Raw genomic sequence first — 14,220 nt, forward strand, 5'->3', positions numbered from 1 at the left:
CCCTTAAATGACGGTGGATATAAAAATTATAACCATATATTTTTTATCAAAGTATACTTTGGACTCAAGATTACGTCTTATTTCTTTAATGCATAATTTTTTCTTGGACATCCTTGCACAATAAAAAGTGGAAGCAGAAGGGCTACTTCACCCAAATCAATGTTTATAGAAGGAAGGTACACAATTTCTTTTTGGAGTTGTTCATTCATGTCTGAACTTACTTGAGCTTCTACATACGCAATTGTAGAACAAAAAGATAATTCGAAATGATTGGACATCAAATATGGTACCCACGTCCGTCAGGGTAGTCTACACTATATCAACGGTGCGATTACTGATTTTATTTTTTTATTTTTTTGTGTTTAATAAAATGAATTATAAAAATTCAAGAACTATTAAACTAATACAATCAAGAAGTTACTCAGAATATTTCCTTGAATCCCACATGGGTATCAAAAATGATACCCTCGTTGTTCTAGTGTTAAGCAGAAAATAATTATTTTCCTTCATTAATTGAGGGTCTGACTGAGTTTAATGAAAAAAATAATATTCATCCCTCTATTGTTTTGTTTTAATCTTCTTTTTTTATCCTTACATTAATAAAAAAGGTCTTTCCCAAAATGGACACCGTCCTGGTAACAAATGTATTAAGTGTGAGTGGGGATTCATCCTAACAGACAGCAATTTTAAATAAATACTTTTGCTGAATGTCATATTCGACTTATAATTTATGGAGGGTTAACTAAAAGGTTTATAAATTTATTAATGACTCAATTATACGAGTAGCAAAATATTTCAGAGCCTAATCAAGGACTACTAGAGACAAGGACTGCATTCATAATGGAACCAACTGATTTGTTTGATACTCTTTCAATTTGATTACATCTCATATAATAATGAGCTATGAAGTGAAAGAATTACAGTCAACAGATGACTTTGAATTTACACAGATACCGCCTTTCCCCATTTTTTCTGAAATATAATAACAAAAGCAAACAAATAACTTTTTTATTTATGTACATTTATTAATGTGAAGTCGTAAGTTTACTTAAAATGATTACAAAACAACTTAAAAATGTATTTTCTTTTCTTTGCAAATAATACAAAAAGTTATACAAAAGCAAATTCCACTTATAATAGAAAAATTATCTTCTAGTTTGACGTTGAAGAAGAGCTTTTTATTTGCGTAACTTGTCGTTAGAACTTTTTTGATTTACATGTAGAAGGCCAAAAAAGAGCAATAATCAAACGAAAAAAAAGAAGCTATAAATGGCTAAACTACTGGTTCCCAATGTAGTCTAATTTGACCTTGGCTTCATATAGAGCTGTCAGGGGCATAACTTTTCAAAATAATAATTTGGGGGACTAAATATTACGGAAAATCAGCCCGAATTACGCAAAGTGGAAATTTGTTCGAAAATCAAAATAATATTAAGTTAATATTCCTCATATTTATGTATAAATATGAATAACGTTTAATAAAATTATTTAAACGCCTACTTCATTTTTAATGTTCTGCGTCGTAACCTTTCTTGATAAATTGCATTGATGAAGCCAAAAATAGGCAAATTAGGAATTTTTTCTGTATTTTAAATTATTGTCAATCAACGTTCAGAATGATGACGGTTTGGTCTACGTCCAACATTTACATAAATATCCATCATTTTGACTAAGGATCCATGGATGGATGATCAACCCATTTGATAAAATAGAAATTTTTATACGGAGAAACTAAATCAAAAATACCATAATTGAATGTGGAGACTTGAGATTAAATCTGACTAATTTGAAGCCAAATTTGTTAAATTGTTGTCACAACATAATTAAATATTTTTTTCCGTAATTTTATATGGATTTCCTATTTTTTGATTTGTTTCGTTCTAGTCTTAATATGTACTTGGATTTTTTTTTTTTTCAATTAAATTAAATTTCAATTATCCCATTTAAAAATATCCATAGAAAAGTGTGAAACACTGTGTAAGCTGTGAATAAATTTAAAATTAATAAGTTAAAGTAAATTTAATAGGATATTTATGGGAAACAAAAATTTACAGGTGGGCTTTAAAAGTTTGGGAACTTTTGTATTCATTGAATGTTAATCAATATATTTTTTTTTTCGATATTTGTTTCATAGAATCAATACAGGCGCTCAAAAATAAATGAACAAACATAAACGGCTTTCATTTTTTGCTAAATTTCCAAGCAAATCTATATCACTTACAGTCAAGAAACAGATACAATTAACTGAAATGTAATGTTTATTCTACTTTCTTTGCCCATGCAATATGTTAGGTTCTAGTTAGTTCAGTGGGAGGAAGAGGGGGGTTGATTGAGGTCTCGTACAAAATACAATCTACACAAGAAATTCATGACTTGAAAACTAAAAATTTAATTAATCTGTTGCAGGGGGGGGAGGAAGAGTAATTTATAAAAAATTAAGTATAAAGGGTAGTGTAACAGCTGTTCTAGTTTTTAATAGTTGTCATTATTTATATCAAGGATGGGCCATGGGCCCTTGTTCATAGGTACTTGTACTTAACCCTAAAAGGACCATTGGAAAATATACGTTCCATTTTTTTGGTATATGAGTAGAAATAACTTTTAGAACGAAAGTTTTGGAATTTGGAGTAGTAGCGTACTATCACAAATGTTATTTTTCACTGAATTATTTTTTGTTTTCATTGCGAAGAATGCCATTAGAACTCAGATGCATTTTATCCCAGTAATTTGACTATTTACTCCACTTTCATGGAACATCTGCTATTTGGAGAATTTTTTTTAATCATCTATTCACAATTTGGTACACAAATGTTCTATTTCCATAAAAAGTAAATGATTTAAAATAAATAAATATCCCAGTTTAAATGAAGCATATTAATGCTAAAAGCATATATAATTTTTGTTTTAAATTTGCTAGAAAATAACTTGGCCCCTTATAGGTATAAGAAATCCCGTAAAATAAAACGTATTCGATAAAATGATATATAATTACGTCATTTAAATTATATTATTGAAATAATTTATTATGAAATGTACAATACTTAATGAAGATTTTGGGAATCAAATTGGTGCCCATAGGTTTGAATCAGGTTGCGTTAATCATATGTTTTTAATAGCTGCAGAAAATTTATTTAAAAAAAAAGAATCCCAGAAATCAAAATGAAATTAAAAGTAACGACTTTTAAGCAAAAAAGGTAATTAAATTCACAAAACCTTGATTAAAAATGGCTACATATACAAATAAATCCTAAAGAAGACAAAATTAATTGTTATATGATTGAATGTTTGAACAACATGCTGAAAAATAATGGAGTTCAAATATACATTTAAAAAAATAAGAAACATTTTTTATACATCTTGGGGTGTATAAAATCCCAGATCACAAACGAAGGGCTATGTATTCCTGAAACACGTGCACTAATAATTGGTTTAATAAATAGTAATTATGAATACTTAAGTACATATAAGTACTTACGATAAAAATTGATTATTAATTAAGATTTTACCTATTCCGTTATATTTTCATAAACTGTAATAAGATGATTAGATCTGTCTTCTCCATTTTGGCAATATATTGTTTACTTTGCAAGGAATCTACTGATTTACTTTCTAATAAAGAAGACTAACACATGGATACAAAACAATAATTCAAAATATTCTTCATACCAATTGAACTTAAATACATTGCATAACTATTTTAATACCTAAAAAAAATTAGCTTAATACTTGCCCTTACAATTTAAATGAAATACGTGTACTTGATTTAAGTACATTCAAATGTATATTACTCCATCCCTGATTTATACCCGGTGGTCCATTGAAATCTGAACACATACTAATTCAATAATTAATGAAGGTTAAGTAAATTAATTCATAGTCCGAAATATTTAAGTATAAACAATTAGTTACAAAACAGAACAAACCTGACCTCTCTAGATTACCACGAATCTTTATTCGTGTACACCAAGCAGTTGGACATCTCCATGACCACCGTCTACACGGACATCAAGTGCAAAACGTTAGAGAGGAAGAAGGGCTCTGTTGAAAAGACCAAACTGTATCCAGGAGTTTTCAAGAAAACGGACGAGACCAATCAACTCAAGTACATGATGTCCCATGCAAGAGATCTTAGGATTTCAAGCCAGACTGTTCAGAAGACTATCAGAAAAGTGTATGTAAAGAGTCTTGTTAGGATTGACTAGTCTTTTTTGACACTTTGGCCCCCTAAAGCCCTGATGCCAACCCCGTCGACTACATCATTTGGGTGCATGTCTAGGGAAATTCCTTAGTGTCCCTCATCCAAACACTGAGGCCCTCAAAGCCACTGTTAGCCTCCACTGGGCCACCATGTTATAAAACTAGATCCGCAGTGGGTGCCAGGGCTTCTGCCATGGCCTAGAAGCCATCATTACTGCTAAGGGTGGCTACATTAATGGTTAAGAGAGCTCAGTCACACATCTATTTATAGTTTTAATTTGGTTGAAATTCTATATTTAATTAATAAATTATATCTCGAACCACTCGGTATAATCTAGGCTAGTGGGTTTCAAACTGTTAGCTCTGTGTACCCCCATATACATAGTACAATGGCTAAGATTGAACTTTTCTTTGATGTTACTTCACGTACAACAAAATGGACCTTGCTTACCACATTTGAGAACAACTGATCCATGCGATTTCTCAAAGAAAACATTAGAAGCTAATCAAATATTTCAATTTTACAGAAACGTAAAGGTCCCCGTCTTCCTTCTTGTGCTAAGAACAAAGATTTGTTAGATAGAATAGTAAAACTTCGATTCCTATATTTTTCAACTTAAAATGATAGAAACGCTGCTCTTAATTACGAAGACAACCTTGAGTAATGTGTGTCCACTATTTAACTGCCTAAGAATATTTACATAAAAATATATATATTTTTTCCCCTCTCAATGTACTAGTTCTGACAAGTGAACATAAATCCTTTCCTCCAATTGAATTGATAAAATCTGACATAAAAAAATTGAGTTCATTAAAGATTAATATGAATAAGTGAGTCCCATCAATCAGCTTATAATTTGAATTGATAAGAAATATAAAGAGATGTGCAAATATACATAAAATGCATCATACTTGATTAGCTCAATAAAAATATCTCATAAATTTTTAGTTTAAGTTTTTTTGGGTCATACCAAAAAATTACTTATTCACAATATATATTATATGTTGACTAGATTAACTCATGCAGGCGTGATGGTTGCTTTTAATTGATCATTTGTTGTGTATTGGACTCCGATAGCTTCCCCTTGAGGTTTCCAAACATACCAAAGTACAGTTGACAAACAGTCGGGACTATGGGGAGGCCAAGAGTCTTAATTTTCAAGCATGTTGAGGAGGATTTTGCACCAGGTCACATGGTTTACTCAATCGAAAGGCTTCAAGCCCTTATGGAGAGTTCGCTCGAATACATTAGTGACCACTTAGCAGCGCATTGTGGTCTAGCTCCTATGAAATTCACAAGCAAGATAATTGACGGTCACCTTGCCTCTTCTGCCTTAAATGGTGCTTTTAACTGCCGGAACCAACTCTTTTGTTCTCTTTGACTTTGATCTGGACCCTTTTGTTTGCCTCTATTGGTCACCCGGTAGACAGTAAAGCGGTTTCATCCCAGCACTTAAGAGATCTCAGATGGTAGTTTTTCCCGTGATAATAGCCTCTAAATTGCTTCATGTTTTTGGTTATGTAGGTCTTATTTCTTGAGTGAGTTTCCTTATTTTTTGTTTACAATAAGTTTGTAAGGTTAAACATCGAAATGTAGCAAATAGGACAAAGGTGGGGTATTTAAAAAAGTGTTGCCCTTTAGACAGCGGGGCAAGTAGTTTCGAAGATATTTAAACAATATTTTTTTACTCAACCTCCAAAAGATATATTGTGTATTGATTTTTTTTCAAAAAAAGCTTAAAATACATTTTATGGTACTCTGTAATCGGAAGATTTTAGAAATTAATACGATTTATATCGTCTACTTCACAATTGAAAATTATTGTGGGGAATTAATCCCTCATTACTGATAACTTATGCAACTAAAATGAATATAATGTCGAATTAATATAGTTATTTTTCTATCATATCTTGAAGTTTAATTATATTTTATTTAATATTAAAGGTATCATTTGATTCTAAAAATATATATTACAATTACTCCATCTAACCTAGGAATCTTTTGGTGAAATCCATATACATGTAGTTTATTTCTTTCTCTAGGAATCACCGGGGCGCGAACGTACACACATCAAGTTCAAGAGAATAACTCTTTATATTTTTAACCTTCATTGATGAGTGAAGTAATTAGAGTAATAAACAAGCTTATGCCTGATTTTGGTTTGTCAAGGATGTTGAAAAACTTTTTAAAAGCTTGAGCGGGGAAATTCAAAAAATATTTTTAATAATAGTATTCAATGGTAAGTTGACCGCACATCCCGTTTTTGGAGGTGTGTCACCAGATGTACAAGCCTCTGAAAGTATCTCAGTTAATATTAACATAATGCATTAAACAATTCTTCTTGATAGTTGTGATTGATCCTTGGTAGTTCCGCTCTAAGTATCTGGTTCTTATGATACCAAAGTAAACTAGTATCTTAGGGGTTCAAATAAGAGTTCTCATAACGAGTTTTGACATTATTTATGGTACATCCAATCATCGTCTTTAATTTTTCCTACTCATCCTCATTAGATGATAAAATAAGTGACTTTGGGAAGATTCGAACTTATAAACTTTTCCATTATTTTCGAGGTGGAATAATTTCTCTTTCTGTATTCGAATAGTATGTAGAATTACGTAGTATGATTGGTTTGGGGGTTTGTGTATCAGGATAGGAGTGAAAATTAAGTATTTGAAGACACTTTGAGAAGATTTATGTACAAAAATTAAATATTAAAAGGATGCCGATGAAGTTCGAATTGGAAATGGAGAATCAGTCACTTATAGAGTGGATTCAATAGCTGAAAAAAGAATGGGGAAGTGACAAGTCAATAATCTACAATGTCAATTCAGATGGAAACAAACAATTCATGATTTTTTTCCTTCGAAAACTTCATTAATAAGACAGAAATTAAGGATGCTGAAGAACTGCAGAAGAGATACCTTTAGCAAGTATTCAATAATTACCTAAGAAAACAAACAAAACATGGGATGCTTTTATTGTGGAGGTAGCAATCATGGAAAGGCGGATAAATGTGAGATATATGAAAGGAAATGTCTCTCAATCATAACTTTAAGCAGTGATATATTTGTTCAAAGTTTACCTAAAATATTATTCAAAGATTAAATAGTAATTGTTAAGATATCCTTTAATTAAATGATACCTTGGTATGGTCCTGATTCAACAGTTAAACTATTAATTTGATTTTTCATATGTAGTCTATGAAACAAATCTTCCTTTGGATAACAAAGTAACTTGATTCACACTTTTGAGCACAACATGTAGCAAGGTAAACCTTATTACATCAAAAGCAAAAAGTATTGTAACTCCCCACTTTATCCCCTACTCTTAAATTAAATAAAATGAATAATATTGATATTTATTGGTCTTATATGAATGTGCATCATAATTTTATATTTTTTAATAATTATAGAAGCATTACCAAATGTCTTGAATAATTTATAACGTATTTTCATATATTCATGAATAATATTGTTCTATACCAAATACAACTACGTCAATCATTTTTACTGGTAGAGAGCATTGTGTTATAAAATACCATGTGTGTAATATTACGCCATTAGCTTCCCTAGTCCCTTGGGTAAACCTGTCAGCTTCTGTCCATCTAGAGTATATCAATAGGGTGGAAAATATTACCCTACCTCAATCAAAAATTTAATATCATTTTCTTTAAATTTTCTGAGAAAATCTATTGATGTTCTAAATTTTTATCAAAAAAATTTAACATTTGCAATTTCCCCTCTCGAAAAAAAATATATACATCTATAAATATATATATAGTCCTACGGACGCCCCTGTCTAAGGCAAACTAGTACTTAATAAGGTAATCATGAATTAGTTTTTTTTAATCAGAATTTATTTTATATTTCTTTAATTGGTCAGATGGAGTTGGACTGTTTAAGTATCAGTAAACATTATACACTTTGTTACCTTTATTGTATCACGCAACCTGTCTTCCGAAAAGAGCCAGAAAAGAGGCCTAAAATCACATAGTAGTTAGCCAAATAAGTCAATCACACCAACCGCTATTAATACGTTATAAATTCGCAGACTTTCACTGTCATGTTAATTCTTCACGAATTTCAAAATGAATTATATATATTTTGTAATATTAAAATCTACAAAGTATAATATTCTATACTGTATTATAATAATGCTTAAAATGTTCTATTAAAAGGATAGCAATAAATTTGTATTTCAATATGATAGCCAAAATTGCTTCAAAGAAATAATAAAATTGCCAATATATATACTTTATAAAGGAGGAGGGATCGAAAAGAAATTGTATTTCTGTTCTTCTGAAAACAGAGCATAAGTATAAAATAACTTATTACTTTGTTTATTTATCAAAAAAATATATTATGAAATAACCATGACGTATCAAGGGAGAGAAGGGAATCGACAGCTGACAACAAAATACATTGGATATTTTTGTGTTAGCGAGGTAACACCGTGCATAAAAATACATTTCCTCCATCTGACCTAGGACTCTTCTTTGAAGTCCATATAGATTTACGTCATGTATATTTTCTTATCTTCGAAAGACCAAGGTGCTAACCTACGCACATTGAGCTCAACAGAATAAATTTCCCCGTGCACCTTGTCCATTGAGCTACCTTGTTCTACAAATTTTGTAATATTTTTCAGTCTATTTTTGTAACAGATTTTGATGGAAACAATTAAATACTAAAATAAACATTTAAAGTTATCAAATATCCCCAATCACCTTGACAATTCATATTAGGAGAAAACTATTCCGGATTTCAGGATAGTTGTTCACCCAAAGCACTATCTAGAATTGAAAATATGTAAATTCCTCCATATTTTACACAAGATATCTATACATATCATTTTTAAGGTATACATTTTTTTATGCAGTTTGAAAAATATATTTTGTTTGGTAAGTTTGTGTTCATTTATATTATACCACATCAAAAAATGATGATCATTTTAAAAATGTAGAAAACAACATGTTGTTTTTTTTCATTTCATGAAAGAAGATTTTGTTCAAGATGTTTCACAATTTCATTCATTAATAAATATAATGCATAACATAAAATACTTACGTTTTGTTTTCTATGCTTTTATGATGATTATTTTTCTAAATCTTATTTGTTATAACAAAAATTATAATTTCTAGAGCTATTCAAAGATGTGAATTTAAAATCCTAACTTTATGACCGACTAATAGTGGTGCCCTGCATTCGACGGAGTTATTAGGGATTGACAAACATAAAAATTTAGCCAACCTTCATTAGACAAAATGCAAAAGGTAAATCAAGGAGCAGAATAGACCATGTCTATATCTCTGATGAATTGCTTTGTAATAAATATCAGCTGAAAAGATAAACACCAAATGGCTTATCGGATCCTTTTTTCTTCAGCTAGTGTTAATAGAACGTGAAAATCAGAGGAAACCAGCGAGATGGAAAGTGAATGCCGGACTACTGCACATTGAAGAGGTAAAAAAGGCTATCAAATGTGTAATTTTTTTTTTAGGGGGCTACAAAAAAAGATATTGATAGACACTGGGAGAATGGAAGCTGCAAGAAGAAGATACAGAGAAAACCGTCAGTGAAGACTTATTGAGAACAAAGAGAACTGTTTCGCTACAATGGACTGGAGATGCTTATCAAACTCAAAACCGATAGAGCGCGTGCAAGAATTTTAAATAGAAATATAAATTCTAAAAATTTAAATCTCTTAAAACAAATGGAGAAAACAAATTACCCTATTATTATAAATGAGATCAAGATAGAGAATAATGACGATGCGAATATAAATGAGACAGTTAGGTATGTTGGAAAGTTTTATCAAGATTTATTTACATTCCATATGGAGACAAGAGAAGAAATTGTAACATATGACGGATACCTTTTTAGACGAGGACAGGAAGGAGCTGATTAAGATTTTTACACCTTCAGAAATTTGGACGTTTATAATAAAAAAGCTCAAGACTGATAAGGCACCCGGTATCTCAGGATGTACATCAGAATTTTATAGACAGTTCCCAGAACATGTTGGGTTCTTGACTGAACTTTTTCATGATAATTTCTTCGGAAGACGTTTGTCGAGAGAGCAAAAACAAGGATTAATCATACTACATCCGAAGGCAGAAAAAGATAAAATAAATAATAGAAACTGGAGACCCATTACATTGCTGAAAATAGAATATAAAATTTATTTTGGTCGTTTATGTGAAAGATTAAAACCAATTTTAGAAAAAGTTCTCCGCAACGCACAATTTGGTTTCCGTTCTGGACGCCAAATGGAGGATGTAACCATGTCTTTCAGATCAATAGTGGGACGGGCGAAAAAAAAAATGGAGATGAATCGGTGCTAATATGCTTGGATTTGGAAAAGGCTTTCGAATCGATAGTGTATCTCTTTATAATGGCAAAAAGAAAATTTCCTGAGATATTTTGCTCTGCAGTTAGTTATATATTAGATTGTGCGGAGTCGGCTATAGATATAAAGGGTGGGCCGAAAATAAGATTGGAAAGAGGTGTGAGGCAAGGAGATCCATTAAGTCCTCAACTTTTTCTCATAGCAAGCCTCCAAAAAATTATGGACGCCAACCTTGAGGAAATGGCCGTTGGAGGGGGAAGGGTTGCCAATGTAATTTTTGCGGACGATTGTACAGTCATTCTTGGTAGATAGAACATCACAGAGAATGCTTTAAAGCTTCATAGTATACTTGACAACTTTCGAAATAAGTCAGGCCTGAAAATAAATATATCAAAATCTTAATTACTTACAAATATGTCCACAATACCTCATATCCTAAAATCGTTCAAAATAACAGACACAGTCATTGTGATGGGAAATCCAATCTCATTTAGAGATACAACTACTGAAAATATAGAAAGAGTAACTGAAAATATAGATTGCTCAATTCAAGAAATAAGAAAACATAGACTCACCATTTTAGAGCGAATTAAAACTTGGAACATTGTAATCATTCCAAGAGTGAACCATATTCTGCGATGTACGCCCTATAACTTATTTGTTTACCTAATATGGTAGGATCGAGAAGACTTTTACTCCAAAGTGTCGAGGAGGCCTTGGTATGATCGATATTGAGACACACTGGAGCATCTTATTGCTATCATGGCAAAAGACGGGTACCTTGCTTATTTTTCCGTGGCAAAGAATAATGCACATGGGGGAACAATAATTTAAATATTCCCCATGAAGAGATATTCAAAGCATACCCAAAGAGACGAGGAAGATATATTGTCTCGGTGTAGGAAGGGTGGCCTTACTCCATGAGAGTAAGCTTCTCCAAATAAAAATACATGCCAATGTGAAGACATCTCATAGTTTGAGAACAATAGACGATGTTTTAAAAATTGAAACTACTCAACTCTTGATAACTATGGTTCAAAATCAACTTGAAGAATACACAGACAATCCCATTACGAGGAAGGAAATATAACATCCCAAATAGAAAGATGAGAATCAACTTGGCGAAGGAAGATTTCAAAAATAAGTTTGATAGAGCAACGGTGAAGACGGAAAATATAGATAAATATCTCAAGACAATTTGGGACCCAGTCCTCAACCCAACGGAAATGTACCTGAAATATTGGATATCGTCAGGGTTCTTCTTTACTGGTAGACATTTGAATGACGCTCGGGCGTGTGGAGTGCAAGCAAGTTAAGACAATCTCTCATATATATGTACTTTGGAACACTACGGGACATCATAGATAATGTGAGGAGGGGTGAAGGGGAGAAAATAGGAAGACACCCTGATCCAGATTAGCTTCTATACGGCTTCAAAGGAACCAACGAGGGACTACGTTTGGCTCGAAGGTTATATGCAAGCTCCAGACTCTTATCTCTGCGGCGGGGCTTCTAGGGACTTTGAATTAACACTAATAAAGTCGTATTTTATTTCCTTTTAATGCAACGGAAATGGTGTGGCCCAGATTTTTGGTTTTATAGTGTGTATTACTTTATTTATTTGGATTTGTTAAAAACACTATATGTGTCAGTAATTATCTTCACACCGAACAAATTTACGCATATATTTCTTAGTATTTCTTAGAAAATTTAGTTTTAATTCAATCATGGGTAAAGTGGTATTTATAAATAAAGTTGTGTTGATAAAAAAAAGGAAAGAAAAGAAAAGCTACTTTCAAAAAAATATTTTGTACATTAGCATAATTTATCTATTGAGCCATTAATCAATAGAAACATTCATGGATAACTGTATATGTATTTTGCATTTATAGTTGTATAGAAATACAAAGTATATTTAGATACCAGTTGGATACTCAGATTATATTTTTAGTCAATTTAACACTAACTCAATGCTTTTAAAGCACAGCAAAATGCACACTCTATACTATTTTTTTAACAAATTTAAAGAAAATTTATTATGTTAATTCACCAATTATTGATAACTCAAAAAAGAAATTTAAGGTCTGTAACTCAATCCAACTCAAAGTTTTGAGCTCCTTTTTTATAATGGATTTGTTCAAAAATTGTATTGAGAACCTTTGCATTTGGGAATGCATACATGCAAATAGTACATAATTTCATAGATATTAAACCCAAAGTTAGGTAAAATATAATGAGAATAAATATAACACGTGCATTTGTTCAAAATCATAATACTTGCTTATATTACATTATTTTATATAAGCATGGCAGGATGAGGACTCAAACATTGGAATCCTCTTCGAGGCTGTCTAGCCTCAGTTCAAAAAGTCTCCCAATTTTGTGGTGCCCCATTCAAAAGAACTGACAAAAAGCTAAAATTTCAATTTTTTAGTTTAGTTGTTTTTGCGATCAAAAATGTCCGATCAATAAGTAAAGCGGCAGAGGGCGTGCAATCTCCTCCGTCCACAAGTCGATCTCAAACATGAAGATCTTCGAATTAGACGCTGATCTTAACCGGAAAAATGATTGCATCTTGGCTGAATCAAGAGCTTAAGTCGAGGGAACTTTCAGGCCAAATATACAGCTCAGATTATGGTCCTCGGCATCGTGGTGTCCAACAGCAGCAAGATGCTTTCCTATTTCTTCAAGACCAACTAGAAAGTCAACACGGACGTCTACAACAAGGTCCTTTAAAAGGAGATTATTCCCTATCTAAATATGTTTCATGTAATATGTATTTAATAAGTATTACTTACGGATTTAGTCATCTAATTGACTTTTTTTTTCCGAACTTTTTACGCAACATTTTTTATTACTTATTTTTTTAAATAAGTGCTCGTTAAGGTTTCTTCCATTATAGCAGACCTAGTTATTTCTGTTTTAATAAGTCCACAACTCAACTAAACTTCTGGTAAATTGCATACTTTTACAATTTCGTATGAAAATTACACTTAGCAAATTTTCTTCTTTCAACAAGAGAGATAAAAAAAGACCCAAAATAAGCTAATAGCTAGCCAATTACATCCTTTTCTTCAACTGTTTATTATTGTATAAACTATTATTTATCTAAAGTTATGATCACCTCAATAAATCAACATTAAAGATACTATTAAAATAAGATGAATCTCCAAATCAACAGCTATGCCATTTTCTTAAGGTTTTCACTATTCACTTTCTAGGATAAGTAGAGATACTATTTATTTCCATTTCAACTTTCATTTTCTTTGGTTATCTTTTTCTCATTTACAGCATTTTGGATCTATATACTCATGAATTCAAAAGATTATTATTTCGTCTTTTCTTGCCCATGTAAGTAGTCTTAAAAAAATCAATTTTCCAATATATTAGAGGGTCTGATGTTGGAGCTAAAAGGTTTTTTTTTAAAGAAAGGCTCACATTTCTACCATGTGTCTGGTGGATTCATGCTAAGTGTGAGTCCTTATATTGGGTGCCCACTCATCAAAATCTGTAAATTGGAATTGCATTCAACGGATCGTATATTTGTAGGACTAATCCGTCTTACTTTTTCTTTAATAGTTCTTAATTTTTTTAGGAATTGTTCATGAAAGACACATCACTAAAAGTGACGCAACAGTTCCTGGTCTCCTACATAAAAGAAGTTCTTACTATT

This window comes from Lepeophtheirus salmonis, chromosome 1 (genome assembly GCF_016086655.4).
Source record: "Lepeophtheirus salmonis chromosome 1, UVic_Lsal_1.4, whole genome shotgun sequence".
In the NCBI taxonomy this organism is placed as follows: Eukaryota; Metazoa; Arthropoda; class Copepoda; order Siphonostomatoida; family Caligidae; genus Lepeophtheirus; species Lepeophtheirus salmonis.